Genomic DNA, 14,900 nt, shown 5'->3' on the forward strand with positions numbered 1-14,900 from the left:
TAAAATTGCAAGCTTTTTCGCTTACATTTTCAGTTGTTTACTCAGTCTCTAATTTTCAAAGTAATTTCACTGTAAAAATGCTTATGAAGCATCGAATAACCGGAAGTAGCCGAGTTTTAATAAGGGCTGGATCAACATGCCGTCGGCAAACGCCTCTATTCCGTGGCCTTGGGTAAATGGTTCTTCGTGGCAAATAATGCTGAAATCTCAGGTCTCTGGTTCGATACGTGGCTTCATAAATAATTCACAGGGGTAGGGACCCCTCCTGTGCTCTCTGTTCTTGTTCATGTTCCGAGGACTTGATGTTACTCTATGGCCTGTTTCGTTCGTGATGATGATCATCGAATGGGAGTTTTTCTTTCTCCAGCAAAATAATACATGGCATATCCCCACAACCACCGGGGGTTAAACGATATCTCGGAGGGGTGAAGAAGGTTGAGGTCCAGCTGGGATTAGTGTCTTTTATAAGGGGCCCTCTGGCACATTTTCAGATTTGTCGAGTGGGAGTGAGTCGCGAGGGGATGAAATAATTTTTTTTCGGGACTTCTCTCCTTAAATTTATTATTTTGATGTTCCTGATTTTCCGTAATTTGTATTTCAAGAATCGAAAAATTAATAGGCAGCAGAAAACTCGGTTTTCCCGTTATTTTCGGTGACAATGTTAACTCAACGTACAAAAGACTGAGGGTAGTTTACCCCTTGATAAGTGTATTACTCAATCCTTTTCAGAAAAATGTCGTTCAAGTGGTAAAATACTCTTCAGGATGCACTTAAGGGGGTGAATCGAAGAAAATTTTGATAAAAATTAGACCTAAAAGGGCAAAACATGGAACAAAGGGATTTTATCGCACCAATTGGTCCGCCACTTCTAATTTTTCCTACAAAACTTGACTGAAAAAGTAGTTGAATGTCATATTGTCTCACGTTCACCTTCTGGAGATCTAATTCTCATTGAAAATTTCTATTCTCGTGAATTCTTTTTTTATTTAAAAGTTTGAATCGTCGATGGGCTGAAATGTCCCGATAGAATGATTTCCTCCCAAAAATGATGCAAATTCCCCTGACGTTTTCTATTTGTATTGATATTAAATAGAAACGTAAAAAATAGATTGAAAAAAAACAAACTTTTGCGACCACTTCCGGCCCTGAAGTTCTGATTTCACATAAGGATGACACATGTGGAAGTGTCACAAGGCCCTAGACTGGGTGACATCGTATTTCAGAACTGTTTTGGTGCAGTGGGTGTCCCAAAAACGAGTGAAGTATCTTCAGATGTGGGTCACTGGCGCTCTTATTAACAAAAAAAACTTACAGTTGATATCTCGTGACAATCCCCGGAAATTATGAATGTACCCAACAGCAACTTGTCGTCCTTCAGGGGAGATCAGAGATAAAAAACGAAGTTGACTCTATCCTTGGCGAAATTAGGGTCCCGTTCAAACAATCGTTTGACTTTTTTCCCCTCAAGGTTTCAGTATTCAAAGCAAGATAAGCCGTCATTTTCGGCAGGTCGAAAAAAGCCTTCAATTTTATGATTGCTTTTTTACCTGAGTTATATAAAGAATTGTCCGGTACTTGCGCTTGGTCCCTTGACCTTCCACATCCGCGCAATTTTTTTACGAGTTCGGTGCACTACCATAAAAGTCCCGGTCGGACTGAGGGAAAAAATACCGTTGCCTCTAGTCCAAAATAGGTCAAACATTTTGGAGAAGTAATTTATTGTGTCAAACATCGACTAGACTTGAAAATAGTTCATGTTTATTTACAGTAGGAAAGACATTTATTTCCAGCGTAGGTTATTTCTAGAATTATCAAATGAAAATCATAAATTATTAACCGTCAATTATCATTTCAAAAGCTAATTAATTCTTTCGCATAAGTAAAATACCGTTAAAATTGCCGTTAGTGCAATTTTCCTCTCATTTCCGCAAAAATTTGTCCAATTTTTTACGAGTTCGGTGCAATACCATAAAAGTCCCAGTTATTCTGAAGAAAAAAATACCGTTTCCTCTATTATAAAATAGGTCAAACATTTTTGGCCAGTAATTTATTGTACCAAAGGTCGACTACACTTGAGAATATTATTCAAATTCATCTGCACTAAAAGAAAATTTTTCCAGCGTAAATTACATTCAAAATTATCAAATGAAAACCATAATTTATCAGCTATAAATCATAATTTGAAAAGCACCATTAACTCTTTTGGACAGGTAAATTACTGTCAAGTTCTCCGTTAGCGTAATTTTCCTGACATTTCCACCAATATTTGTCCAATTTTTTTTCTACATGGGGAACGGAAAGAAGTTGACACCGAGTAGACACTAGGGGCAATAAAACAGCGGAAATAACAATGCAGACAGGAATGTACCGTTGCTGAGACTGCATCCCCTTCTTCAGATGTGAATTTTTTTTTCTTCGAAGCTGGCGTGACCCTTTGCGATGTCCTCGGAAGGGCGATGAGCTTGACCTTGCAGTTTTTTTTCCTGGCAAGGGTAATTTACGAGGTGAATAGCCGTCGGTTTTACAATGGTCAATTTCTCTGTGAATTTTCCCCGGGTGTGAGGGTACATTCTGAGCAGAAAAGCCAGTTGAAACTCATTCGAGAAGAAAAAAATCGGCGCCGGTGGGAAAAGGGTCGCGCCATAACTTTATGAGTGTTGACCTGTTTACGAGGCTCCAAAGGGTCCAGGTATGGACTTCAGATGGCGGAAAAAAAATTGGAGAACATTTTTGGGGGAGGGGAATGGTTTTAGAGAAATGAGAAATTGTGGAGGAAAATAATTTCATCGGATCTGACAATAAAATTCCATTAAAATAATGAACATTCAAGAGATGCTCAGTTAATTTAAACAGATGACTAATGACTTTCTCGATTATGATTTAAGACGTTTAATCGACCACTGATGAATCATATCAAGAAAAAATATTTCAAAAAGTAATAATTCTCAGCAAAATGTGAGCTTAATGCCATTGAATATTCATTTTTTTCGAACTGTTCACACGTAATTTGCTTGACAATTTAAATTACTCATACTCATACATTTTAAATTAATAAGGCTTTGATAAGGGATTAATTTGATTAACATTAGAACGTAGACTATTGAGAAAAATCTGGATATTTTATGTCCCTCATTTCACAATATTCAAAAGATCCAGATTTGAAGATATCAATTATTCAAAAATAATGCGAAATAGTATATCATTTGAAGTCCTTATTCTCTTCAATAATTGCTTGATAAAATGCTCGTCAACATAATGAATTCACACATGAAAATCACCAAGTCCATCAGCCTTAATTGCTCCCGCACCATTAATCTTCACGCCTTCCAGGATTCTTTTCTAAAGTGCGAAAAGTCATTACTTTTAAATTATTCCATGCATTCGAAATTGGTAATGACACCTGCCAATTTATTTGGATAAATCAAGTGAAATTAATTAAGAAATTGCATTGCGTTCAGGTGGGCTATTAATGAAGGGAATGGCTGTGGTCCTTGGCCCTGAAGATCGAGTTATGAGCACATTCAGTCGATCGAACAGTGAATTCGAACTCTCCAAGTTCGACTTTTTTCCAGACTTTCTTCCTCTTCACATTCTAATTCTCAGTAATTTGTTTTATTAACTAGTTTCGAAAAATAGGAATTACCGATCAATTATTGAATTTCAACAACTAGTTGGTGAAATTCAACAATTAATTCCTCACCTTCAAATTTTTTATGATGAGCCGAAAAACTTCAAGAAATTCACGACAATTTTCAGCAAAAATCGTTCAACAATTATCTCTAAACATCAAGTACTTAAAACCTGTAAAAAATTAAACTTCGACCATGTGAAAGACTTTTTCACCTTCAACTGTAAATCATTTTACAATAAAAATATAAAAATTAATTTTCCTCCAACGTCTTCAAAAATTTTCTGGAAATCCCCAAAAATTTTATCAGAAATCCCACAAAAATTTATATCAGCAGCATTAATTTATCCACAACCAAAAGATTATAAATTTTTCCCCAATTCTCACTATCATTTTTATAAAAAATTTATTTCCCTCTAAAATTGACCATTTTCTGCACCGAATTTAGAATTAACCCCCTAAATTCCCTGTATTCCCTCACCAATCAATAAAATCCTTCTCCTCGCATTTATAATTTTATCAACCCCATTATCGCAATTAATAGTCCACTTCAGATAAGCATATTACCCACACTAATCCACCCGACTCCCCCCCCCCCTTTCTACTAAAAAACCCGTAGAATTCAATAACAATTGCTGAATGATTCCCTTCCATTTACAAAACCGTCTCTCCGCGAATTGACTGAACTTTTATATCCGCTATAACGCTCGCAAGCTGAGACGAAAGTGTGGCGTTGGGGCGGAGAAGCTGTTTATATCCTCTGATACGTGTTGTTAAGACATAATCGGATATTAAAACTCTAATAATGCTACTGGTCGGTGAGCAATTAATTCATAATTGGCTCATTTCGCAGGAGTCCCTCTCCTCCCTCCCCCTTTACAATCTTAATTCAATCTATCGCCATTCCATGGCGCCTCGTTACGAGTCCCCCAAGTCTTCGAAAGACCGACTCTCTTTCTATTTTTTTATGTACACACACACTCGTAGTCTTTCCCTGATGGAGCATTATTTTTTTCACTTTTTTTTCATTTGGTCACAGCTTCGAGTGTTGGTGCCCTGCAAACCCGATCGCCTCTTGAGTCATTGACCCTCTTCGCTATTTTTTTTTTAAACAATAAATTTCCTTTCCAGATATTGCGCTGATAAACTACGTGCCGGGAATTAAACTTTCGTTACACTGCGTTAATTAGTTTCACCACGTCAATTAAATCAAAGCTCCGTGATTTTAATTAAAATGTAGTTTTTTAGGGCGATAGAATGCTCCGGGAGATTTCCTCGTTTCATAAATCATTTATTGGAAGGGGGGAGAGTAAAATTGAGTGAAAAATTGTCAATACATTCGTCGGTAGTTTTTTGGAGATTTCGGATAATTATCGGTGGATTATCAACATTTTGTTATGTTGAAACAATTTTGGCTCTGGTATCAGGACGATTGCACAGGTTATCAGGAGATCGTGTTGCGCAACAGGAAAATCGATTTTATAATGATTTAATTGACGATTTTTTATTTCGTAGTAATTATCGACATATCAATATTTTGATAATAGATAAATAAAAGGTCTTATCCATTCAATAGGTAAATACACTTGTCTGTTATTAAGGGGTCTATATGTTTATGAATTCTCCGGCTTTTAAAGAAATTTAAAAGTCTAAACTTCAAACTAGCAATGTCCTCGTTTAAAACTTTTAACTCTCAACTTTTAACTTCTGTGAAGTCTTACAGCAGAATTTTTAAGATCGTGTCAAGACTTCAACTTTCCCTACATTGCGTTTATTAGTTTCTCCTAGCTAATTAAATCACAGCTCTGCGATTTTAATTGTAATGGGAGTTGTTATGTTAGTGCATCACAGTGATTGTTCGTGTGATAAATCATTTATTTAATATTGACAGAGGGACATGATTGGGGGCCATTGATGAAATAATTAAACTGAGTATTTTTCTAAAAAAAATTAATTTGGTTAAGCCCTCCACAATTAATTTATATAAATCCACAATTAATTTATATAAATCCACAAATTTTTTTAGGTGTCCAACGAATATTAAATTATGAGCTCATCCATTGTAAAATAAAATCAAGAATTTGGAAAAAAAAAATCTAATGAAGTAAAGCATTAATTAATTAGAGTATTCGCTATGCCAGGGACATACCTGATAGTTTAATGTAATACATGTTGCAAGAATGTTCAACGGAGAATATTTCGAGTTAAAAAAAAATATCTCTTGATTTAAAAATTTTTTTTTGGTATTGAATCCTGGGGATTTATTTTACTTGACGGTGGCGTAAACCGCGGGCGATTTCTTCAAGGAATTGGCGGTCGATCGGTGAAAGAGTTGAAAAGGAGGTCCGCTAGATGCCGGCACACTTACCTCGATGTTATGACTGATGTTGATGATGGACACGTGGAGAAAAAGCCCCCAAGAAAGCTCATCTATAACAAATGAAAATATCAAATTAATTAGACATAGAAATGACCGAATGATCGCCGTGACAGAAGTTTTCAACTAATAGGAAATGTTTCCTATGTATTAATCGCACTTGAAATATTTTCTCGGTGAGAATGAGAGATGGATTTCCTGCATCAAAATTCTCTCCTCTCGCTACCAATGTTCAAGGACAATTAACCCTATCAACCGTCGGTCTTAGCCAGATGTGCTCCAAGATCTTGCAGCAAACGATTCCCAAGATATTCCACACTATTGTTCTCATGGGCATTAGAAACAGAAGGCATTCGTTAGAAATTGTCGGATGTCCTCTGGTCGACCAGATAGATCTCGTTTTCAGACACTCTCACATTTACTTTACTTCTACCATACGAAGAGAAAAGGTTCAATAAAAAATCCGTGAGAGTTCCGTAATTCGCAAGTGAGAAGAACGATTCGATAAAAATTGGGGACAATCCACATTGAGGGAAAAATATCTTGACCGGTAATTTTACCCAAATGTACAAATCAAACCCCGATTACCAAAGGCTCCGGTAATTTTTTCTGATTTTTAAAAAACTTATCTGAAAAAAATCAGCACAATAAAATATCTTTGACGATTTTTTACAGCATAAAAGTTAATCGCGAAGCGGAATATAATTCACAAAAAAAAATCCTCGTTTCCCACCGTAAAAAAATGATTGGCTCTTTTCAATAAACCAATCCAGAGGTCAAAATGGTGGACGACACTAGACAATGGCAGCCAGACAGTTCATTTTCCCGAAGCATGTCATCCACCCGCGGTAGAATCCTTTTCCGGTTTCCGGTTGACGCTCCAATATAATTGAATGCAAGTACATCCACTGGGGCGGCGGCCAAGGGGTGCCCAGGGGGGGGGGGGGAATGAGATGGGATGAAAAGAAAAGGGGATGGGCTAGTGAAAATGGAATGGAATCAGAGACAAGCGAATGAGAAAAGCCATCTTCAGTGAAACGGAAGCCGGACGCTTGTCCTCTTTTCATGCGACATTGACGATGTGCCACGTCAGCGGATCATTTCAACCCTCGATGCGTCTCTCACAAACGGATCCCATAATTTTTTTCCCTCCAAACTCTAGTCATCGGCTACCAGTTGGCCTCGACACACTTGCACATTTCTCGGCTGCACCCCGCTGTCACGTCATGATAAACACGTGACACGTCACGGGAAGATTCGCCGAGAGGAATTATGGAGACCGGAAGTTCGTCGATGTGGAAAATGGTTGAGTGGATTTCAGTGGCGTGAGAGGGGGGGGGGGAATCACGGGTCGTTGATTATTCTGGTTGCATCCTGCGATTTGACATAAGCAATTGAGGCGAAAAATTTTGGTAGTTTTAGGTCCAAAATATTTAGATTTTGGCGGGAAACAATTTTTAAGTTGAATTCAAGCGTAAAACCGGTGGAGACAGCGAGTAAAATAAGGACTAAAAATATATCTGAGAATTTCTAAAAATTTATTGTTCTCCCCCCCCGGGGGGGGGGTTATTTGAGCGAAGAAAAATTACGTGAGGAAATAATTACCTGTGTGAAACGTATACATGGTTTTTAAAATAATTGAATACGACCATAACATAATGAACATAAATAAATAAATTGTCATTACCTCCAACGATATGCCTCGAAATAAACCAAATGAATTTAATCAAAAATCTTATTGAATTAAAAATATATTTTTTTTTGGGCGCAAGCGTATTATCAACGGAAGTCATTTTTATCGTTAAATAACTTCGAAATTATCTCTCTCCCTTTATCATTCGTTACATGATAACAACATAAAATAATAATCCTAAGACCTATTAATAATTCATTCATACTTTTATCCATTCACTTTCAACGTTCAGAATTATTGAGAAACTGATCCGTTGCAACGAACGTTAAAACAATAATTTACTCAATAATTTCCTTAACAATAATTCAGTGAAACATTCAAGATTCACTGAGACCTCCTCAAGCCCCGAGTTTTTGCATCTCAATGGTCCCCATCAAAACATTTCACGTCATTTTCGCAACTCGGCTCAAAGATCCGGTTGATTAAAACGAAATGGCCATTCTCGCAATCACCCGAATCCCCGCTATCTCCGGAGATATTCGCCTCTCGTCTAATGGTGTCACACCAGCTAGGTGTGGCCCGTTGAAGCGTGAAACACTGAGATCGCAAATTCAGAAAATCTTCATCGTTGGAAAAAATAAAAAATAAGGGAACCGGTGAAATAGAGACGACAATAAAGGTCGAAGAGATGTTTTGCCCTCCCTCCCTTCCTCCCACCGCCCCACCCTCTTTTCCCCCTTCTCCAACAGACGTATCAGATGCGACAGTGTGTGGACTTACGGATGACCCAGGAAAGTGGTATTTGTGCAAACTAAACGACCCAAATAGAGAACAAACATACAAGAGTAGTGGGTGGTGAGGGTGGGAAAAGGGAGTAAATGGCGCGCGTTACGAAGAAATGGCGCGGAAAGCTGGGATAGTGACGGGCAATGGGCTGCCTCAACTCTCCCGAACCGAAAACTCCTGGCATCCGTGGGAGGAGTTGAGTCTTGTTCGGTTCGTAACCTTTAGTCTCTATCTCCCTGTCTACCTCTCTTTCCCACCGGCTTTTTTCACCAGAAGCCTTTTATTCTTTCTCGTTTGTCGCGACGACGAAGATGGCAGCCGAGTGTAAGAAGTGCTCCTGCGAATGATGAAGAAAAAATAATGGGGAACAGGTTGATACGGTTGGGGAAATATCGGGGAATATGTCAAATACGGGAAAAAGTATAATGGGGGGAATTAAAATAGTTTTGGGATTTTTAAGAGGTTTGTGGAGACGGGTTCAAGGCTTTTTGGTTGTTTATATTTAGGCATTCGCATATAGGGGATGAAAATTTAATGGGGAGGAACATGGATCATCGATGCTATATTTGTAGTTCGAAAGTTGGGGAAAAATAGTAGATGATGAACATTTTTGTTTTAGGGGAGAGGAAATTTATTCTGGTTCGTAAGAAATTTTCCAGTGCAGTATTTTTTAAACAGATAGCAATGAAACTTAGATATTTTTTATTTTTATCAGGATATAATGTTTGTAAAGTGAATAAAATTTGATCATCAGATAGTCATTTTTAGGAAGTGTCGAAATAGAAGTTAATTCATTTTTATGGAGTATTTTTTTGTGTTTAATTTAGTTTTACGGGGGGATTTTTTTGGTATAAATTTTATAGTCTTATTTAGTTGTTCACGTGGGATAACTCATTTTCGGAAGGGTTGTCCACAGAATTTAATGGGCATTAGGAAAATTAGGGGGAAAAAATTTTCGCGATGGAAAATACTGATTACATGTATTTTTCCTCAGCATGAGATTTAAGCCTTTTAGGATTTCATTGAGACAATGTGTGAATTTAATTGATATCTGTCACCTTGATTACTTGTCAGACTCATACAATAAATTTAAATGTTCAATAGATCGGAAGAAAATGGATAAATCACAAAATACATCTTAGAATTCTATTTAGGCATTAATTGCCATTAATTAACCACTAACTATTGATGGGGTTAATGAGTTGTTGGAGTACGGTCATCATCAACGGCTAATTGTCAATTGATAAATTGTAAATTTATCAATCAGTTTATGAATTGAGTTATTTATGTCCCAGAATATCTTCAAAACGTATTATTTTTAAAAAATCCAAATTTCAGGTGCATTGGAACATAAAAGTCTTAAATTAAGACGTTGAGTCCACCATCTTAGACATTTTTAAACCCCTCGAACTGGCGTCTTGCGGACACTCCCTAGAAAATTCAACGTCCCAAATTGAGACACTGCCTGAATTTTTTATCCATAAAAGTCAACAATTATGGGAACATAATTCGAAGTCCCACGCACACGAAGGGAGTCCGTTATCGTATAAAACCTCAAGGGCCCGGAAGGAATTTTCCTGATTGTGAGAATAAGAAACTGGTTGTTGGATTTCGAAAGATGAAACTGTAGAATTCGATAGTAAAAACCTACTTATTTGAAGCAATAAACAAAGAAACATTCGCTAAAATGTAAAAAAATGAAAAAAAGCTTCATTTTGAGGCGTATAGTATTAACATCCGACTCAAAAACTAGTGAGACTTGGGAATGTTTTACGATGCGACCTTCGGACTTCAAATAAACAATTGGAAAATTATATTTTAAGAAGTTTCGAAGCGAAGGAAAAAATCTCGTTCTCACATTTTCAACAATTTTTTCAGTGAAATACTCATTTTCGTCTTTGAGTCGTTTTCTGATCGTTTCGTTAATAAAAAAATTAACATTTATTAGGAGTGAATAATTATATGGAAGAAAATATTCACACCATTTAGCTGAAGTAAATTTATGAAGATAAATACTGCCCACTAAAATTAGACATTAGTATTCATCGATGAATTACTGGATAATCACCGAAAAATTAATTTTGCTAATGAAAATCGTCACTTTATTTTAAAAAATCTGAATAACTGGAATAATTGGTGTTTCAAGAGACGCCTCTGAATGGCATACATTGGCAATAATATTTTCCTTATCAACTCACAAGCTTGTCCTGAGAGATGGAATAATCTCTTACGAGTCGTTCGCCAGTATAAAAATCTAGGAGTACAACCAGTTTTCAGTCCCCCTCGGTATTTCGATGTGCGATCAGCCGGTACTCTCCCCTGCCTAGAACATTTTTGGGGCCTCTCTTTGGCTCGACCGACACAGGTTGTCCTTGGCCATATCCCCCTTCGGGGCACATTAATGCCACGCCATAATGGCTGATCTCAGAGCTTATACATGACTATTATTCGAGGGAGGAAAATGTTTCGTGTATTACGTAATAAAAACATTTTTTTCTCCAAAAAGGCACAAGTTTTTCTCTTATTCATTTTTTTGAGGACTGAAACATGAAATTTTTAATTTTTCAAACTTATATTCAATACTTTTCGACTCTTTCATATTTCGCACTTTTATATATTAAAATAAAAAAGTTGTTAAAAATTTTCTTTTGTATTTTTTAATTTAAGTTTTTGCTTCTCGGCTCACTTAAGAATTTTCTATTTAGGGAATGATGTTTATCAATATTGTTTATTCATTTAAAAAAAATTAAACACGTTAATATAAATTTTTTTAAGCTCATCAATACTTTTAATATTAGAAATATTTCGAATTTCGATTTTTATATTGAAAATATTTGCGTTGAAACTTGAATTTATAACTAAATATAATTTATGACTTAAGGTCCGGAGAATTTTTTTTTCAGAAGTTCAGCTACTTTTTTTATTTCTCTCCTAAAATTTTCTGTAGAAAGTGAAATAATTCTTTTGGTCTTATCGCAAAATGGGCATTGAAATTGGAAAAATTCAGTATTTTCGGATTATTAACGAGAATATTTTATATTCTACAATCGTTTATTCCAATTTACAGTGAATTCATTCACTATCACTTGCACAGTCTGTAGATCATATTCTGATAACTAAATAATTTATTTCCCCCGAGTAAATAGATAATTTCTTTATTAATATTCAAAAATTTCTCCCATCGGAATCAGCATGATGAATAAATTCATGATCTGGACATGAGAGAATACATTTATACCGCACGTTTCTTATTTTTTAAATATTTTAAGACCTGATAATTTTAATTAGTAATTTATAAACTTAATTTGCTACTTCCGTTCTCTGGAAATGGTATTTCACATATTGACTGCGGGATTTTTCATTAAATAAAAAATATTACCGGGACTGATTTGTCATAAATGTGGTGATACAAAGATTTTGACACGAATATTGCATCCGACGATTGCAAAATTAAATCCATGGAAATAATTCATACCGTTAAGTGGTGGATGTAGAAACCAGAGAGCGACATTCTGGTGCCGTCGGACGGCGTCTGGTGCTCGTTCCAATAAACCTAACTCCATAAGTCGTCGGTATTTGGTTGCAGAATTCAACTAGACCTAAAAGCTACCTGTTCTTGGCTGTTGTCGATCCAAGTCGATTAGCAATACACCTACTGTCAGCCTAATTGTACTCCTATCAGGACCCATTAATTGAAAATACATTAAAAAATTACCGAATGACCTTACATTTTTACCTGATATTAAAAAAAAATTAAAATGAGTTCTGTAAAAATTTAATAATTTTCAGGTAATTTTTCTCTAACGTCACGTAACCCTTCGCGTGATTTTTATTGAATTTTATAATTAATTCATGACAAACTTTGTATCATTTAGATGGGAAGTCAAAGAAATTTTCGATAAGAATAACCCTACCCTTCTACAAAAATGTGGCATGAGTCATTGTTGATTCAACTATATCCTGATACGTAATTAATTAATATATCGCAGTGAAATTTTATTTTAGATTAAGGAAATTGAATTCTGATAAGAAAGGAAATTACTAGGCTAGTGGAGCATCAATGACTCGACCCTTAGTGTTAAATTTATCAACCAAAAAAATTCTAGAACTGGCACTGTAAAATTTACTGTATCTCATGATAAAATTACTTGAACCGAAAATGATAATTAATTACCACGTATCAATTTTTGCTAACTTTCTAGATAAAAATGAGATAATAAGGACTCCATGGTATGTTTCTATAGGACGATAGGGTAATTTTTATCAAAAATTTCTCTCCGTGCATTACAGACAACTTTTGAATGAAAATTCAGAAAGATTTTAGGTCAAAACCATATATTTTGTCTCGAATATTGATAAATATTTAATGTCAATCGGCTCCATCACATAAAGTATGCAAACCTGAGTAATTTACATACTGGTTACATCGGGGAAAAATTCCCTGATTACAAAAATGACCTTAAAATAGAAAAAACTTTTACTTCAGCCCCTTCGAGTTATTTTCCAACCAAAAATACTATTTTCATTAAAACAAGAAAAATGCTAAATTCATTCCAGTATTTTTTTCATTTAGTCCAATTTACATCAATTACTCTTCAAGTTGCTTTGAGAAACTCCAATAAACTTGAATAAAAAATACCCCAGGCGGTAGAAAAACGCAGATTCCCCGGAAAACCAACAAAATTCTGCTCTTTAAATTCCTAAAAAATTCACAAATATCTTCTCCTTAATTTGTTACTTAACGTTCAAAGAACAATTAACTCGCAAATTCATTATTGTTCATCTAGAGGTGACTCCGATACTCCTAACTGACAATTTAAAAATTATTAAACCAAAATCTTCTCTCTTCTACTCGGCAACAATTTTTCTTCATGAAATCGCCCTTGAAAATGTTCGTTCAGACATTCTGAAAATATTTTTTCATTCCCACAACCTTAAAATCATCATAACTATCGCATAAGCCACTTCAAACATCACCACATCGCTGCATTCCTACACCCAAAATAATATTTTTCCACCGGAACTTCATTCATTCGATTTTTTACTCTTCGAACACAAACATTGATTCTTCAGAAAAATATAAAGTCATCGTCACTGTGAAATGTTGCAGAAGCAGCATTAGATAACGGTTGAGAGAAAATTTCAAATTTACAATTCGCAGCCATTTTCAACGATTTTCTTCCAAGTATATTCAAGCGTGCTTCTATCGTTGTTGTGAGGCTATATCCATCGATCACAGTTGGCCGTTATTTTCCAGTTGGTTTTCCACCTGCAATGGGCGCAGTTTAGTCAACATTCGGAAGCCATACCATTTTATCACGGCCATTCAAACCCCATTGGCCGTGCAGCGGAGATACCGCACGTATCTATACGCATCTATACATATAGTACATATATACTGGTCTGCTTGGGGCTTTTCAGGCATCTACCGGGTGGACCCACGAAACATCTTTCATGTCCCGTCATTATTACGAGCCTTGACTACCATATTTTTCGAACTCCGAGTCAAAAAATTTGACCGTCAGGCTCAGGATCAGCGGTATTAATACTAACATCAGGGCTAGGTCACGAGGTTCAGGGTTATTTTCTGGCCACAATACACATCGTCAAGTCTGGGTCAAATTTAAGGTCCATGTCTGTAATTGGCTGTGAGGATTTTCCCTTTATTAACCGGAAAACTTTTGTCGCGTTCAGGCCTTTTAGCCGTATTAATAATGATATCAGGGCTACGTTACGAGGTTCAGGAAATTTTCTGGCCAAAATACACATGGCCAAGTCTGAGTCACATTTAAGGTCAATTTCTGTAAGTGGTCCCTGGCAGGAGATGAGAAATTGGCCATTTCTCATCTCCTGCCAGGGTTGTGAGGAGTTTAGCTTTGTTAACCGGAATATTTAGTCGCGTTCAGGCCTTTTAGCCGTATTACTGTCAGCACTGGACACGAGGCTCAGGGTTATTTTCTGATAAAAACAAAGATGCTCAAGTCTCAGTTCAATGTAAGGTCAATTTCTGTAATTGACTGTAAGGATTGTAGCTTTATTAAGCGCAAAATTCTGTCGTGTTCAGGCTTTTCAGCCGTATTAATATTAATATCAAGGCTGGACACGAGGCTCAGGGTTAGTTGTCTGGTTGAATTAAATAGGCTTAACTCTCGGTCGACTTTAAATCAAGTTCTGCGAGGAGTTATGGTAATCAGAATTTTTGATATTTTGATCAGAAAATTTCCTTGTTTTCAGCCCTAGACTCAACGACACTAATATTAATATCAGGGCTGCTTACGAGATTCAGCGTCACTTCCTGATTAAATTGGACACAGTCAACACCAGGTCAAATTTAAGGTCAAGTTCTGTAATTGGATTTCAGTATTTTGCATTTTTGAACTGGAACATTTAGTCGCTTTCAGGCTTAGGATCAGTCCCAGGGTTGACCACGAGTCTCAGGTTATTTTCGGGTAAAATTAACCCTGATTCGAGCCATT

General features: G+C 36.2%; 1 long non-coding RNA gene across 1 annotated transcript in view; it reads right to left on the reverse strand.

Moving 5' to 3' along the window:
* The window catches only part of LOC135172640 (uncharacterized), a 66,168-nt gene that overhangs the window by 15,106 nt on the left and 36,162 nt on the right, over positions 1–14,900 (reverse strand). Inside the window, exon 4 of the long non-coding RNA XR_010301147.1 lies at positions 5,997–6,058. This is a non-coding gene — a long non-coding RNA (uncharacterized LOC135172640). The remainder of the gene's footprint in view (positions 1–5,996; positions 6,059–14,900) is intronic.

This window comes from Diachasmimorpha longicaudata, chromosome 2, assembly GCF_034640455.1.
Source record: "Diachasmimorpha longicaudata isolate KC_UGA_2023 chromosome 2, iyDiaLong2, whole genome shotgun sequence".
Lineage (NCBI taxonomy): Eukaryota > Metazoa > Arthropoda > Insecta > Hymenoptera > Braconidae > Diachasmimorpha > Diachasmimorpha longicaudata.